Source organism: Silurus meridionalis, chromosome 18 (genome assembly GCF_014805685.1).
Source record: "Silurus meridionalis isolate SWU-2019-XX chromosome 18, ASM1480568v1, whole genome shotgun sequence".
NCBI lineage: Eukaryota > Metazoa > Chordata > Actinopteri > Siluriformes > Siluridae > Silurus > Silurus meridionalis.
In genome coordinates, this window is record NC_060901.1 from 2,366,252 (window position 1) to 2,380,321 (window position 14,070).

Below are 14,070 nucleotides of genomic sequence, written 5' to 3' on the forward strand. Positions count from 1 at the left end.
ACCGTAACAATAGAAGCTCTGTTACTGAAACATGATCGGGAGAAGGCCTGCTTAATTGAACTGGACTGGGAGAAGTGCTGCTCGGCCTAACCCAGAATGGGAGAAGCCCTACTTGGCTGAAACTGGATCGGAAGAAGCCCTGCTTTGGCTGAACCAGACCAGGAGAAGCCCTGCTTGGCTCAAATTAAAATGGGAGAAGCCTTGCTCAGCTAAACCTGACCAGGAGAAGCCCTGCTCGGTTGAAATTGGATTAGGAGAAGCCCTGCTCACCTGAAATGGATCATGATTAGGCCTGCCCAGCTAAACCGTAACAGCAGAAGCCCTGCTCGGCTGTACCTTAACAGGAGAAGCCCTGTTCAGCTGAACTAGACTTAGAGAAGGCCTTCCTGGCTTGAACTGGGCTACAGGACTTGTATCATGATTCCACTGTTGTAGATATTTAGATGAAAATAGATTGGGAGAAGCACTGCTCGGCTGAAACTGGATCAGGAAAAGCCCTGTTAATCTTAATCCGACCATGAAAGGCCTTAAAACGGATTATGAGAAGTCTTCTCTGACTGAATCATATTGGTAGAAGCCCTGCTTGGCTAAACCAGACTGGTAAAAGCACTGTTTGGCTGAACTAGACTTAGAGAAGGCCTTCCTGTCTTAAACAGCAGGACTTGGATCATGATTCCACTGTTGTAGATATTTACAGTCAAATCAGCAACATTTCCCATAATTTTTGTCTGTCTGCTGTCTTGGGTTTCACTTGTTGTTTGGTGTGTGTAGTGGAGAGTGAGAGTTTGTGATTCTGGTTCCATCTCTTCTTGCATCTGCTTTGAGGGTTTCTGGGTTGTCTCTCAGTGCCTTTGTATTTTTTCCTTGTCCTCTTCAGGCAAATCATTTTTTTCCCTATAGTATTTACATGTTTTTAGTTGGACGGTGAAAAACGTCTGAGGATTGAATTGAAGTTCTTATGGTAGATTTATTCTGAAAATAGTTTTAAATCTGTGCACATTCCAAATTTTTGTGTTTGTGCTATTGACAGTTCTGCAAACAAACCAGGAGCACTACCACATTACTTAGTTCATTGGATGGTAGTTATGATGGATTTGCACTCTAAATTTTATTCCTTTAATTTGCGTGTGTGTGAGGATTGTGTTAGCAGTTGGAGATGTGGTGGGCATGCAAACATTGTCATTTGCCTCCCTCATGAAAAATGCTCCCCATCTAAAAAAAAAAAAAAAAAAAAAAGTCATGTCTAATGGAGAGATAAAAGGAGGGATCCTTTTATCACTAATAGGTTTATTGCTAAAAAGCGTTCTCTATATAGTCGACCGGTTTCCACTGGTTAAGCGCCGTGTCTTATTTAGAAAAATGGTCTTTATGGTTAACAATCAAGGTATGGATGAGTGAAATGTTATCTTTAAGTTTAATTTTGAAGCTTTTGACCCTTCAATATTTAAAATGTGGTCAAATAGGCTATCTTGTTTATGTCTGCCCTGAAAGACAGAGTGACTTTGGTGTTTCTGAGCAACTGGGGCAAGATGCAACTGAGCTCAGCCAGCTGCTGAAGGCCCTGGAACTGCTGCAAAATCAGGGACTATGGAGAGCAAGCCTCAATCTCAGTTTGGCTGCTTGGCTAAACTGGACGAGGAGAAGTACTGCTTGGTTGAATTGATTTGGGAGAAGCCCTGCTTAGTTGAAATGGATTGTGAAAAAACAGATTGGCTGAAACTGGACCTGGACAGGCAAAACAAAAGATACAATGGTTGATCTTTAATTGGACAGTGAAGACTGCATGTCAGACACAGTCTTCATCTTATCCTCTGGAGGAACAATTATTTGTTATAATTCGAGTTTTGACTAATCTATTTTACTCTTAATAGCTGATATATTCTCAAAGTGTCCTGTTTGGAAAATCCAACTTTAAATATGCAGCTTTGTATATTTAGCCGAGCAATATTTAAAATCATGAAGATAAGAACAAAAGGCTTACATACATCAAGAATTATATCCTCTGCTGGGTCCAGATGCTCTTCAAAATGGAAATGTTCATCAACTGAGTCACACTATTCCTCTGAGAAGAACCATCCAGAGTGCTTCTTCCCCCATGTAGCACTCGATTTTGTCTAGTCTGCTACCTTCATCATGTCTCTAAGCCATTGTGTTTTCAGCACAAACTCACAAATCCATGATCTGCTAAACCAGGAATGACAGCATCTGTTGCACGGTTTGAGGTTGTGGTGTTTTTTTGAACTCTACCTAAATATTTTACCTTTTGTTGGCAGAACTGCAAATTTTATATAAAATTTCTATTTCTGCAAGATTTTTTCCAACACTTGGCTAAAAATTTACGGGCTTAGACAGTACCCCTGTGGCAGCCGTGTGTTGGTATATTGTTTTCCACAGTAGGTGAATGTAAACAAAAACTGAGACACTGGGTGCAGTGGTACACTAAAAAAAATACTGAGCATAAATCAATCGCAGTGAACCATTTAGTCCCTTCAGAGATATTTGTTGACGAGTGTGGATGAGGCACCCAGTTTGGTTTTCTGACCGGGAAAAATGGATGTGTTGCAAGGGCTTTTGGTTGGAATTAACACTCCTGCCTCCACTAGTCCCATAAGTGCACAATAGGTTTTAATTGAATTTGTGCCAAACCTGATGACTTTACTAACCCTACATCTGTCTGTCTATAGTTGTTCTGGGACCTGTTACAATACTTGTTCTACTTCCTGCTCAGTCTGTTTTGAACCTTCTGTCAGTTGGGGCCATTGTCTTCCTGTTCTGTCTGTGTTTTCTTTTTATAGTCTGTTGATCAACACAGTGTATGAGTGATCACATTATCTGCTGCTGTTAGCTTTATGTTGAGGTACTTCCCATCTGGTGACACACTCATGTTTTCTTCTATGGGTATCCATACACTTGCCTGACATGCTTCCTTAACCATTGGCCATTAAGTCTTTTGATTTAAAATTGCTCAAACAGGGGGGAAATGTGGAATGGAGTTCTTGACTGAATACCACTGAGGGATTTGGTTCTGTAGCTGAATTGTTGTTGCTATCTCTTGCCATGATTTTCTGGCTTCCATACAGTCAGGGTGCATTTTTGTAAACCATGTCCCCCACTGGTCATACATCTTATGGATTTCCAAAGAGGTCTCCTTGAGTTCTAGCCAGTAGATTTTGTCTAGTGTCTGTTCTATCGTTCGCTTCACCATCACATATTGTTGAGCTCGACCCAGCCTTAATTCTTTTGAGTGTATCCCTGTTGCTGTCTTACTGGGTATGGGCAGTCCCTAATCATCTGATTGGGATCTTGGCAGTTCCAGCATCTTCCTCCTCTCGCTGGTTGGAAATTTCTTGTTCTTGGTTGAAATGTTCCGCCTCGGCCTCTTCCTTGTACACCTCCCCCATTTTGGGGTGGATACTGTTGATTTATTGGATAAAACATCTGAGGCATTGGCGTTGGAAATGTGATATGTGCCTGTGGTTGGGCAGCCATCATTGGTTGTCCCAGGGGTGTTAGTTGTTGATTTCCTTAGTTTTGTTGCACGATTTTAACGGCTGGAACCTGCTGTACAGTGGCTGGTGCCACCATTATCGCTGCTTGTTTTGCTGAATTTCTCTTCTTTGTTTTTCTGTTATTTTCTTGTTTGTTGCATGTCAATTCTCCAATTCTCTGTGCTTTGTGAAGTAGAACCAATAGATCTGTCGCCTTCTTGGTTGCTTTCTACATTTTCTTATACACACTTCACCTTTTACAACCTCGCTCATCACAAACAACATAAACAACAAAAACACACAACTGCAGTTAAAAATGTTCTTTTTACTGTACATATACACATGGTCATCACAATAATCTCAATATCCTTGGGTCCCACTCCGTTCTCTTTAGTGACTTTCCAAGCCTTACACATATACTAAACAACTAATGACCTTTTAATGTACCTTTTCCACTTCAGGTACTCATTCTTTACACACACATTTATACCCTGGTGTCATATGATACCTCTATTTTTCTCATTTCTTTTTTTATTGGCAAATTTCCCTTAATTTTGAGTTATCTTCTTTACCTCCTTCTTTTTGTATTTACCTTATCTCCTAAGTTTGATTCTCCTCCCCTCTTTGTGAGTCTATATTTGGACTTCCTGTTTTACCTAGGTAACCTTATTTTTAGCCTTTTTATGTTATACTTAAAAAAAAAAACAAAAAACAAAAAAAAAAAAGCATTTATATAAAACCTTCGCTTCCTCAGGTTCAGCCTCATTTTGTTCTCAACCTTCATGCGTGAACATTAATTTCTTCAGCCTATTTACCTTCCTGCATCTGCAATATGTAGGTTTTCCACTTTTATTCTTATTTTTAATCCTGTTTACTATTCTACTGTTATTAAATCAAGCTAATATTCTGTTTACTTATATATATGTGCATATATGCTTAACTGTAATGTTCTAATTATTAATGTCAGTACTTTAGGTTATTATATGCCTTAAGCGTTATATGTCTCAGAGCTGACTGTGTTGAATGGCCTTTAGCAATTTATAGGCAGTGTTGTGCTCGTTACCAAAAAATAGTAACTAGTTATAGTTACTCGTTAATTCATTCAAAAAAGTAACTCCGTTACTTTGTTGATTATTTACACCAAAAAGTAACGCGTTACTGTTAAAAGTAACTTTTTAGTTACTTTTTTAAAGAACCTTCTTTAATGTTCCCATTAATGCCCTTTTATGTGTTATGATCTACAAACACAAAACTGACTTAAACACAGAGTAATTTTTAAACACTATTTTATTAAAGTCAGAGCAGCACAAACTGAATATATCACAAGGATTTCTGAAATAAATAACAAAACAAGCTGAATTATATATTCACAATCAAAAACTAAAGTGGCTTCTGCTGTTGTGTTGAGCTCTTAAACATGTTCCTTTCACAGCTGAAGTATGAAAACTATTAACAATGTAGAAGAGAACACCGGGTTAGCTTCTAGCTCCTAGCTCCTCAGGCATGGAGGTCCTGAAGGAGCTTCAACAGATTGGAGTTGCTGTTTATCGCAGTAGATACGAGCTTCGAACCAGAAAGACACAGCTTACATTTGACTTAAAGGTTTTTGCCTTTATACTCAACTAAAGTGAAATAATGAGCATATTTCCACTTTGAGAAACTCGTCTTGCTCTCGCCTCGACTCGCCATTACTGCTGCACAGACCTGAATAAACGGAGACACGCCCACAGTGCATCTTCTTCGTGTATACAGTGGTTCATCCCCCAATCCTACAGTGCGTCTTCTTCGTGTTTACAGTGGTTTATCCACTAATCCTAGATTGCGACACTGCTGTAAGCAAGTTAGACTGTAGTCTACACTTCAGACCAAATTAATTCATTTAAAAAAGTAACAGGTAACTCACCATACGGTAACGAAGTTACTTTATTTTTTAAAAGTAACGCGTTACAGTATTAGTTACTGCCAAAAGTAATGCGTTACCGCCCAACACTGTTTATAGGCTTGTTGTCTTGTTTCTTTTTTGGGTCTGCCAGTTGCACACATTAATCTTATGTCAAGTTCTTGTTATGTGGTCAGTCATGTCTTATGTCTACTCCTTTTTTATGTTGACCTCCACTAACTTCTTTTTATTCTTTATATAGCTTCATTTCGCAGACATTCCGGGACAGTTGTTAGGAGCATTCTCAGAAAACACTATAATTAGTTTCAACTCCTCTTCCTCGCATCCGAGTTTGGCCAATTTTTCGAGCATCTATCCTCCCCAACTGTTCCAGACAATTCTTTTCTGCTTCCTCACTGCTGTTTATCATGAAACACAGACTGATAATGAAGATTATGGTGACCTTCGCATTTACACACCTGCATCAGCCCTTCCATCCTCTTCTTATCCTTCCTACTGGTCTCCTACCGATTATTCTTCCACTTCACCTGCTTTGTCTCCCACTCATAATTTTCCTCTCAAACCTTCACCCGAGTCTGACTTTGATTTCTCTCCCATATCTTCTCCAATTCCTAGGGCCTACAAGCTCCTTATCCCAATTACCCCGCCTAAAGTCCTACATGGTTGTTTTAATTTACCTGCACACTCATAGCCTCAGTCAAGCTTTGTTCTACTCTGTGTTAGTATCAATTTTATTTTACTTAGAGTAAATAGGTTAAATGTGTTTGATTATTATATATGTAAGATAACTGTTTGTTTATTTTATGGCATCCAATAAGATCTATACTGATTATTAGCTAAATGTGTTAGATTAATTACACTCTACATTAGTTTGGTTAAAATACAAGCTAGATACATTGGATTAAAAAATTTTCTCGGACCCCTCTAGCCAGTGATGCCACTTTCCCAGTAGGGTAGTTCCCTTCATCTGGGCTAACAAAGGTGTACAGGTAAGGTGGTGAAGGGGGACACGCATTACTTGAATACTGACCAGGTCCATCCGGCTATTTCCAGCTGAGATGACAAACCAGAGGAAGGAGGTGCTTGAGATGTGGAATTTGCTCTTCTCCACCTTGACGTATAGCCCATTCTTGGGGAGCAACCTGAGTACTGAACGCTGGATTTTTTTCTTTGATGGAACGCGAGAACACTAGGATGCCATCCAGGTAGAGAAACACTTAATGATTTGACATGTTCCAAAGCACGTTGTTAACCAATGCCTGGAATACCGCTGGCACATTAGTAAGGCCATACGGGATTACCAGCTACTCATAATGCTCAGACAGGGTGTTCCTCTCTCCTTCTTTTCCACTCATCCCTCTTCCAAATACAGACAAGAGGCGTTTCGGAGGTCCAATTTGGTAAAAATGGTGTAGCCATGGAGAGAGTCCAGGGAGGCAGAAAACATCAGGGGCAATGGGAAATGGTTCTTGACCGTGATGGCATTCAACCCACTATAGATGATACATGGTCTTATCTTTTTCTGGAGAGCAGGAGACTGCTAAGAGGAAAGATTGAGCAAGACAGTGGGATTGGCAATAGTTTACCCGCTAAGTACCAGTTCAAATGGGGATTGTGCTTGCGAAGCCAGTGGAATGTGAGCATGCCCGAGGCATGAGGTGACGGGATCATCAAAAAGTTGATCCACTTCTGGTGTCGCTCCCCGATGGTGACCTGGGGTAGCTTGGGTTGATGAGTAAAACAAAGTCCCAGGGGATGGCATCTCTATTTATTAGTCTGAGCTAGGTGCTGACATGCAATTGGAAGAGGGCTCCAGAGTAGGTGTTGCTCGAGAGGGTGTACGGTGGCAGGCTGGAGAAGGGTGATCGGTGTGCTCCAGGTGGCAAGCGAGGTCTGAGCGACGTTCCTGTTTAAGGTGATGCGATCCCACCCGCTGTCAGTACCATCGGTGTGGAAAAAGAATAGCGAAAATTTGTGAACACATTTTCCTGGCACCCACAGGGTTAATACTGAGAGTCTAAAAAGCCGGAAGCACTAAGCAGAGGGGGGAGCAAAAGAGAGAGAGAGAGCAGTCTGAAAAAGTCTGGGATAGAGAGATTGCAAACAACACATCAGTAATAAAAAGCCAAATCCTAGTCCAAATGGAAGAGAGAGTCTGAGAAGCTAAGAAATTGAAACTGAAAATAACTTTCCATGAGGGGAAAAATAGGCTGCAAGATTTCACAGAGCCAAACGAAACAATCTGGCAGTGAGTGCAGGCAGTCGGCATCTGTTTATACAGAGGAAAGATGGCTGCCGTTCTGACGATGATCTATAATTCTTACTGTAAAGCTGCTTTGAGATGATGTCCATTGTTAAAAGAGTTATAGAAACACATCTGAACTGAATTGAATTGAACCGTGCTCATTGCTCATCGCAATTTTATTCCTAGTTCTTACACAGTGGAAGAGATTTTAAATGGGAGGCTTTTACATTTTACAATGTTTTATCTCTGTGAACGCTTTTGCCTGTATTTTAAATGCTGATGTTTCACACGACTGTCCATTCTGTCCACAGAGAGAAACTCTTTTCCATGCTTTTATTTACTGCCCAGGTTTACAGTCACTGTTTGTGCTGAAGGTCTTAAATGTAATGTAAATGTATGTAAATTAATGTAAATTTTACTTAACTCATGTTTTATTCCTGTTTTCTAATATGTCAGGAGAAAAAGCTTTATGTGCCAGCTGATCAATTGTATTCTTTATCAGAATAAAATGGCAATATACTTAAGCAGAAAAAAAGAAAATAACAAAAAACACAGATTGTGATGTTAACAGATTATTCTCCAGACTTACTAAATCAAGGATCCTGATTCATTTTTAAGTGCTTTATTTCTGTGATTTGTTACATACATTATTCCCAAAGTCTCAATATAGAAAATCAAAATCAAAATTCATCACCCAAAATGCAATATTACAACTTTACCCATAACCACACAATAAAATAGTCCCGTAAATCTAATGAATACATGCAAATGTAATGTTAGAGTACATTATATCAAATAAAATCAAATTAGATACGTAAATCAAATATGCAGATTTGCTAAGTAAAATATGATCAAAGCAGTTGTTCAAATCTGTGTTTAAGCTTCTGTCTTGCTCTCTTTCTTTAATCTCTTTTTCTGTTGCCTTTAGTTTTGTTTCTTCTGCACTCTCTGTCTCTCAATCATTGGCTGTGGGCTTGGTGGCCCTTGCTATGGACTTGGTATCTCTAGCTGGGGACTTGCAGGGATTTTTGTCCATCTCATGTCCCCTTACATCTGTTTTGCTCAGTCTGTTCATCTCTCTTTTATTCTCTTTATTCATTTGTCTTCCAGATTATCTATCCTTATCTTTCAACCTTCTGTCTGTTTGTCTGTCATGATCATGTTAATCATGTTGTGTCTCCATTTACAGATTTACTGACACAAATGGTCACTCTGATTAAATGATTGCAGACTTTCAAAGTAAAAATCATATAAAATAAATCCCAAGACTATATAGTACCATAAATTATGAAGAAAGAATATGAAAAGATAACACACAGGCTCTGTCTTTCTTTCAGAATCTCTCTCTCTCTCTCTCTCTCTCTCTCTCTCTCTCTCTCTCTCTCTGTCTCTCACACACACACACACACACCTGTCAATAACTTGTTCTACTATGGATACTAAAGACTGCAGTGTGATTAGTTTTATATATATATATATATATATATATATATATATATATATATATATATATATATATATATATATAGTTTTAATATTAACAATGTAGCAAACTTGAGATTAGATACATTTAAATTGAAAAACCCACAATTTATAAAGACAGGCAGTCCCCACAATTTGATCCTATAATAATAATAATGTAACGTAACGTAAAGCATGTATGCGGTACGATATGTTGGGATGCTGCCACGATCTCCCACCTCGCCAGCGGTCGACAGCATTCAGTTGTCTCATGTTAGAGAGAGCATTTTTTTGGTGTGTTTTTGGTATTTCTAAGCCTAGTTATTGGTGCTGGAAAGCATCACTAGTACTAATATGCAAATGTTTTATACATATAATTTTTTTTGTTTCAGACAAAATTTCTTTGCATCATCAGTCCTGCAGCTTTCGTGTCAGCACCATAAATGAGACCTTAAATCATGTGGCCCGTTGGGGGAAGTGTGCTATTACTTTTCTAAAGATTTGCCCCAACAATTAATGATCACTTGACCAAAAGGTTAAATTTTCTCCTCATAGAATATGAATCGGGCAGAAAACTCATGTGTCACAGCTCGGTCTTGAAATGCACATGCAGCAGGGTCGTGACTATATGCCCCCTCGAACCTGAGACCCATTTGGAATTCTGGGAAATTCCGGCCCCCAAAGAAATAAATGGGAAAATTAGACACACTGCAGTTTGGCTGGCATTCCACTGGCATGTCAGTACGACATGTCCACTCTTCCGGGGTGGGTAGCAGGTCACACTGACGCATGACGTCTCATGGGCACGAAAATGCGAAACGGCAAAACTTGACGACAAGGGCGTGTGCCACATCTAAACACTCATCACGGCGAGGGGAGTCAGATGTTGCGTGATGTGATGGCACACCCTTGGAAAACGAGAGCAACATCAGGCATGTGAGGTATTGAAATGCTCATCTCTACGAGGACGATGAAGTTAAATAATTATGGTGTTGTAAATTGCTCTGTTTTGTTAGATTATGTGCTGTAATTTGTTAAATTATTAACCCCATATTGATCTCCATTCTTTAAGACTCCTGGGTAGGTTAGCCCTGTCTTGACAAGTTACAATGAGGTCATCAGAATGCATTTTCATTGTAAGTCATGGAATACCTGTATCTAATTACTGTGTTTGATTCACGTCTTTAAAATGTGCTGCTCTGTCACCACAAAGCTGCTGCTGCTGTTGCACTGATCTGTAGGGAGGTGTAGCAGCTTATCTGTAATGTCAGTTGTTGTAGGATGTGCAGGTCTCCACAGATCAGGTCTTTAAGAGTTCCTGGGCCTGGAAGCTGCAAATCTTTCTTTGTAGTTCAGGGAGAAAAATCTATTCTTTAAATGTCTATTTTATTTTAAGTGTCTCAATAGGGTTTTCAATGCAAACTTTGTGGCTCTGGCTGGGGTTTTGGTGTCCCTCAGTTGGGGCTAGGACGCTCTGGCTGTGGGTTGGGTTGCTCTTAGTGGGAAATAGGTGGCTCTGACTGGGAGCATGGTGGTTCTGGCTGGGGGCTTATTTGGCCTCAACAAGGGATTGGTGGATCTGGCTGTGACTTGGAGGTTCTGGAGCAAGCCTTTGGTTCTTGTGGTTCTGGAGCTTCTGCCTGAGGGATTTGTGGTAAGTGATGCAGGCTTGATGGGTCTAGCTGAGGGTTTGGTGGCTCTGGTTGGCTTTGTGGCCCTTGATGCACAACTTACAGGATCTGTAACTGCTCACTCAGGCTGTTTTTCGTCTTGTCTCTGATGTGTAGTTCTTTTCCTGCTGCAATAAGCCCATTATTTAGAGTGTTTCATTTTAAAACCAATAAAACTTGCTTTCACAGGGCCTGGTTCCAAGTCACATGAGGATGTGGTGTGGGCACATTTCCGCATCCTAGTAGACTTATTGTTAGACCAGGAGCTGCATACTTTAGGGCTGAGTCGGGCAAAACTGGATGAACTGGTTGAGGACTTGGTGGACCTACCCGGAGGTTTAGTACTTGTTGAACACTTGGTGGCTCTGGCTTTAGGGTTTGATGGATCTGGCTGTGTTTTTTTTTAAACCTCAAAGGGGGCTTGCTGAGCTTTACTGTGGACTTGGTGGATCTGGCTGCTGCTTTGTGGCTCTTACTGCTGAGTTAGGTGGCTCTGGTTGAGTGCTTGGTAGCTCTGGATGTGGGTTTATTGGCTCTTGATGGTGGCTTGGTGGCTCTGGCTGCATGATTTGGAGGATGTAGATGCAGGCTTTGTGGCACTGGCTGAGGACCTGGTAAATTTAGCAGGGAGGTTAGTAATTTTTGATGCATGCTTGTTGGCTCTTGCTTGGGGTATTGTGTCAGGGTTTAAAAAGTCTGGCTGTGGGATTAGTGGCCCTCATTAGGGTCTTGGTGTTCCTCATGGTGGTCTTGGGGAATCTGGCTGCCGCCTGCTGGCCCTTGCTGAGCAACTTGGAGCCGATGTAGTTGCTCAATTAGATCGTTTATTATCCAGTTTCGGATGTGCACTTCTTCTCGCTCTGCATTAAGCTTTATTCTTATGTCATTGTTCACTTGTTGAAGGTCTTGCACTTCTTGTACACTCTCCTCTTCTGTGTGTACATCTGCCCTGTCCACCTCTCTCTCTGCATCATGGTATTTTTGTTTCAGAGTTTTTAACCTATCAAAGATACATGAAAAAGAATAAAGCCTTTTTTCAGTACCCTGGAACATGATTTTTCCACTGTTGTAGATATTTACAGTCAGTATACTACCATGTTCCGTTATTTTTGTCTGTCTTCCATCTTGGATTTCCTTTGTTGTATGACATGTGTAGTGTTAAATAATAAAGTTATGTTGTTTTTACCAATGTGCATATGCGGCACTGTGGGCATTGTGTTTAAGCTTCACAACACCAATAAACAGCAAATGACTTACATTTCTATGGTGACCTTGGGAAACTTGGAGAGGTTTTCCATACGCCCTGCGAGTCCCTTTCTGATATCAGGGAAGAATCACACCGCACACAACAAATGTTCTTCTTTGGTTCATTGCAGGCAGCAGACACGTGTGTATATATACACACATTGGAGAGAAAGCTGACCTAAAGTTGTTTTCTGTTTAGACAAGAGGATATACTAGCCGGAGATGTGTGAGCCCAGATAAAGACTCCCTGTATACCATACATACTAACATCAGCAAATATTCTATAGACACTGAACAGACAAAGGACAGTGTGAAAACCGTCTTAACACTAACAGTGGCCACTTTAAATTATTTATGATTCAGCATCACACACCAAAACATAGGATATTCTTCCTGGGAACAGAATCGGTGACATAAACTGCAAATAAAAGGTAGCGCCAGTATCAACAAGAAAACAATAGTCTTTATTTTCTATGCGCAACGTGACGTTAGGCAAAGTTGAAGTGTGATTACTGTTGGATAAAGTTATCATCGAAAGATCATGGGGTTCATTGCTCCGTATGCTGCCCTATGCAGAAGTCCACTGAGTAGGACATTGCTGCTGTGTGGGCCTCTGCACAACTGCATGCTGGTCTGAGCAGCTACGCCCCTTCTCTCATCTTCCAATCTCTTTCTACATGCTTTAACCCAATGACCACACTTCCCACAATAGCTGCACCTCCCCTTTTTCCTAAAACCTCCTCCTTGAGTTTTGTACTGTGGCTGGAATGCACCACTTCCTGTTGCAGCAAAGACCATAGCGGTTTAACTAAAACTGGAGCATAGTAGACACCTCTAGCAGCATCTAAATCTCTAGGAAAAAGTATCTAGATGTGACACAATTTCACTCCAAAATGCCAAATGTCATGACCCATCTTGTTTACAAAGAACAAACGCACAACACTTAAAACTCAGACAGTACAGCTGCTAGGCACCAGGGGGATCACAGTCTTCAAACAAAAAAGGTAATCCAGTCTCTCCAATTGGATCACAATTTTGTAAGTTAGGAGAAAAAAATAAACTAGAAAGCCAAAACACAATTTTTAATTCTTTTCAAAATGTCCCTTTTTCTTTAGTTCCTTTTCGTATAAACGTCTTCTAATCTTGCATCTTACGTCTAAGGTGAGGAAAACATTGTTGCGACGGAATCATCCCACCAAAGGAAATTGTTATCATTAATTAAACAATTAATGCATAACCAAGACACGAACACACATGCAACCCTATTGGCTGGCAAAAGGGAAAATCCCCGCAAACAAGGAAGTATCCTAAAACTTACCTTGATGCGTGATCTCCCTTCGGATATTGCCGGAAAGTATCCCACTTCTGACACCAAAACTGTTAGATTTTTATCATGCCCAAACGAAACTTAATTCTTAAAGAGGTTTTCCATACGACCTGCGATGCCCGTAGGTCTTTCTGATATCAGGGAAGAATCACACCACACACAGCAAATGTTCTTCTTTGGTTCATTTCAGACACTTGTATATATACAAACATTGGAAAGAAAGCTGACCTAAAGTTGTTTCCTGTTTAGACAAGAGGATATACTAGCCGGAGATGTGTGAGCCCAGATAAAGACCTTACATACTAACATCGTAAATATTATATAGACACTGAACAGACAAAGGAATGTGTGTGAAACAGTGTGAAAACAGTGTGAGTCTTTACACTAACACTTGCACATGCAGATTCAAGCTACAACAACCATGAGTGATGATGGCAAGAAGAAAAAATTCAGAGGAACATCGAAAGTTTAAAAATGAGTGGACAGAAGCATATGCTTTTATTGAAAGCTCTGGTGCTCTGCTCTGTCTGGTTTGTACAGAACGTATTTCCTCTTTTAAAATCTGCCAGATGAGAGTTTGAATGCTTACATGAAATTGAACCTGACAACTCATGAACCAGACTTCAAAGCTATTATCAAGACAACGCAAAGCCAGAAGTCACAATAATTGTGAGTATCCTTAATATAGGGAAATGCACTTTTTCTGTGACTTATGTGTAATGAAGTTTTATTTT

At 40.2% G+C, this 14,070-nt stretch overlaps 1 long non-coding RNA gene across 1 annotated transcript; it reads right to left on the bottom strand.

Annotated features, from left to right (window-relative positions):
- Positions 1–9,480: 9,480 nt before the first annotated feature.
- On the bottom strand, positions 9,481–13,439 carry LOC124400778. Its single transcript, XR_006928436.1, has 2 exons — positions 13,328–13,439; positions 9,481–11,764 (listed from the first exon to the last, which is right to left on the bottom strand). It is a non-coding gene; the product is annotated as an uncharacterized LOC124400778 (long non-coding RNA).
- Positions 13,440–14,070: the final 631 nt, after the last annotated feature.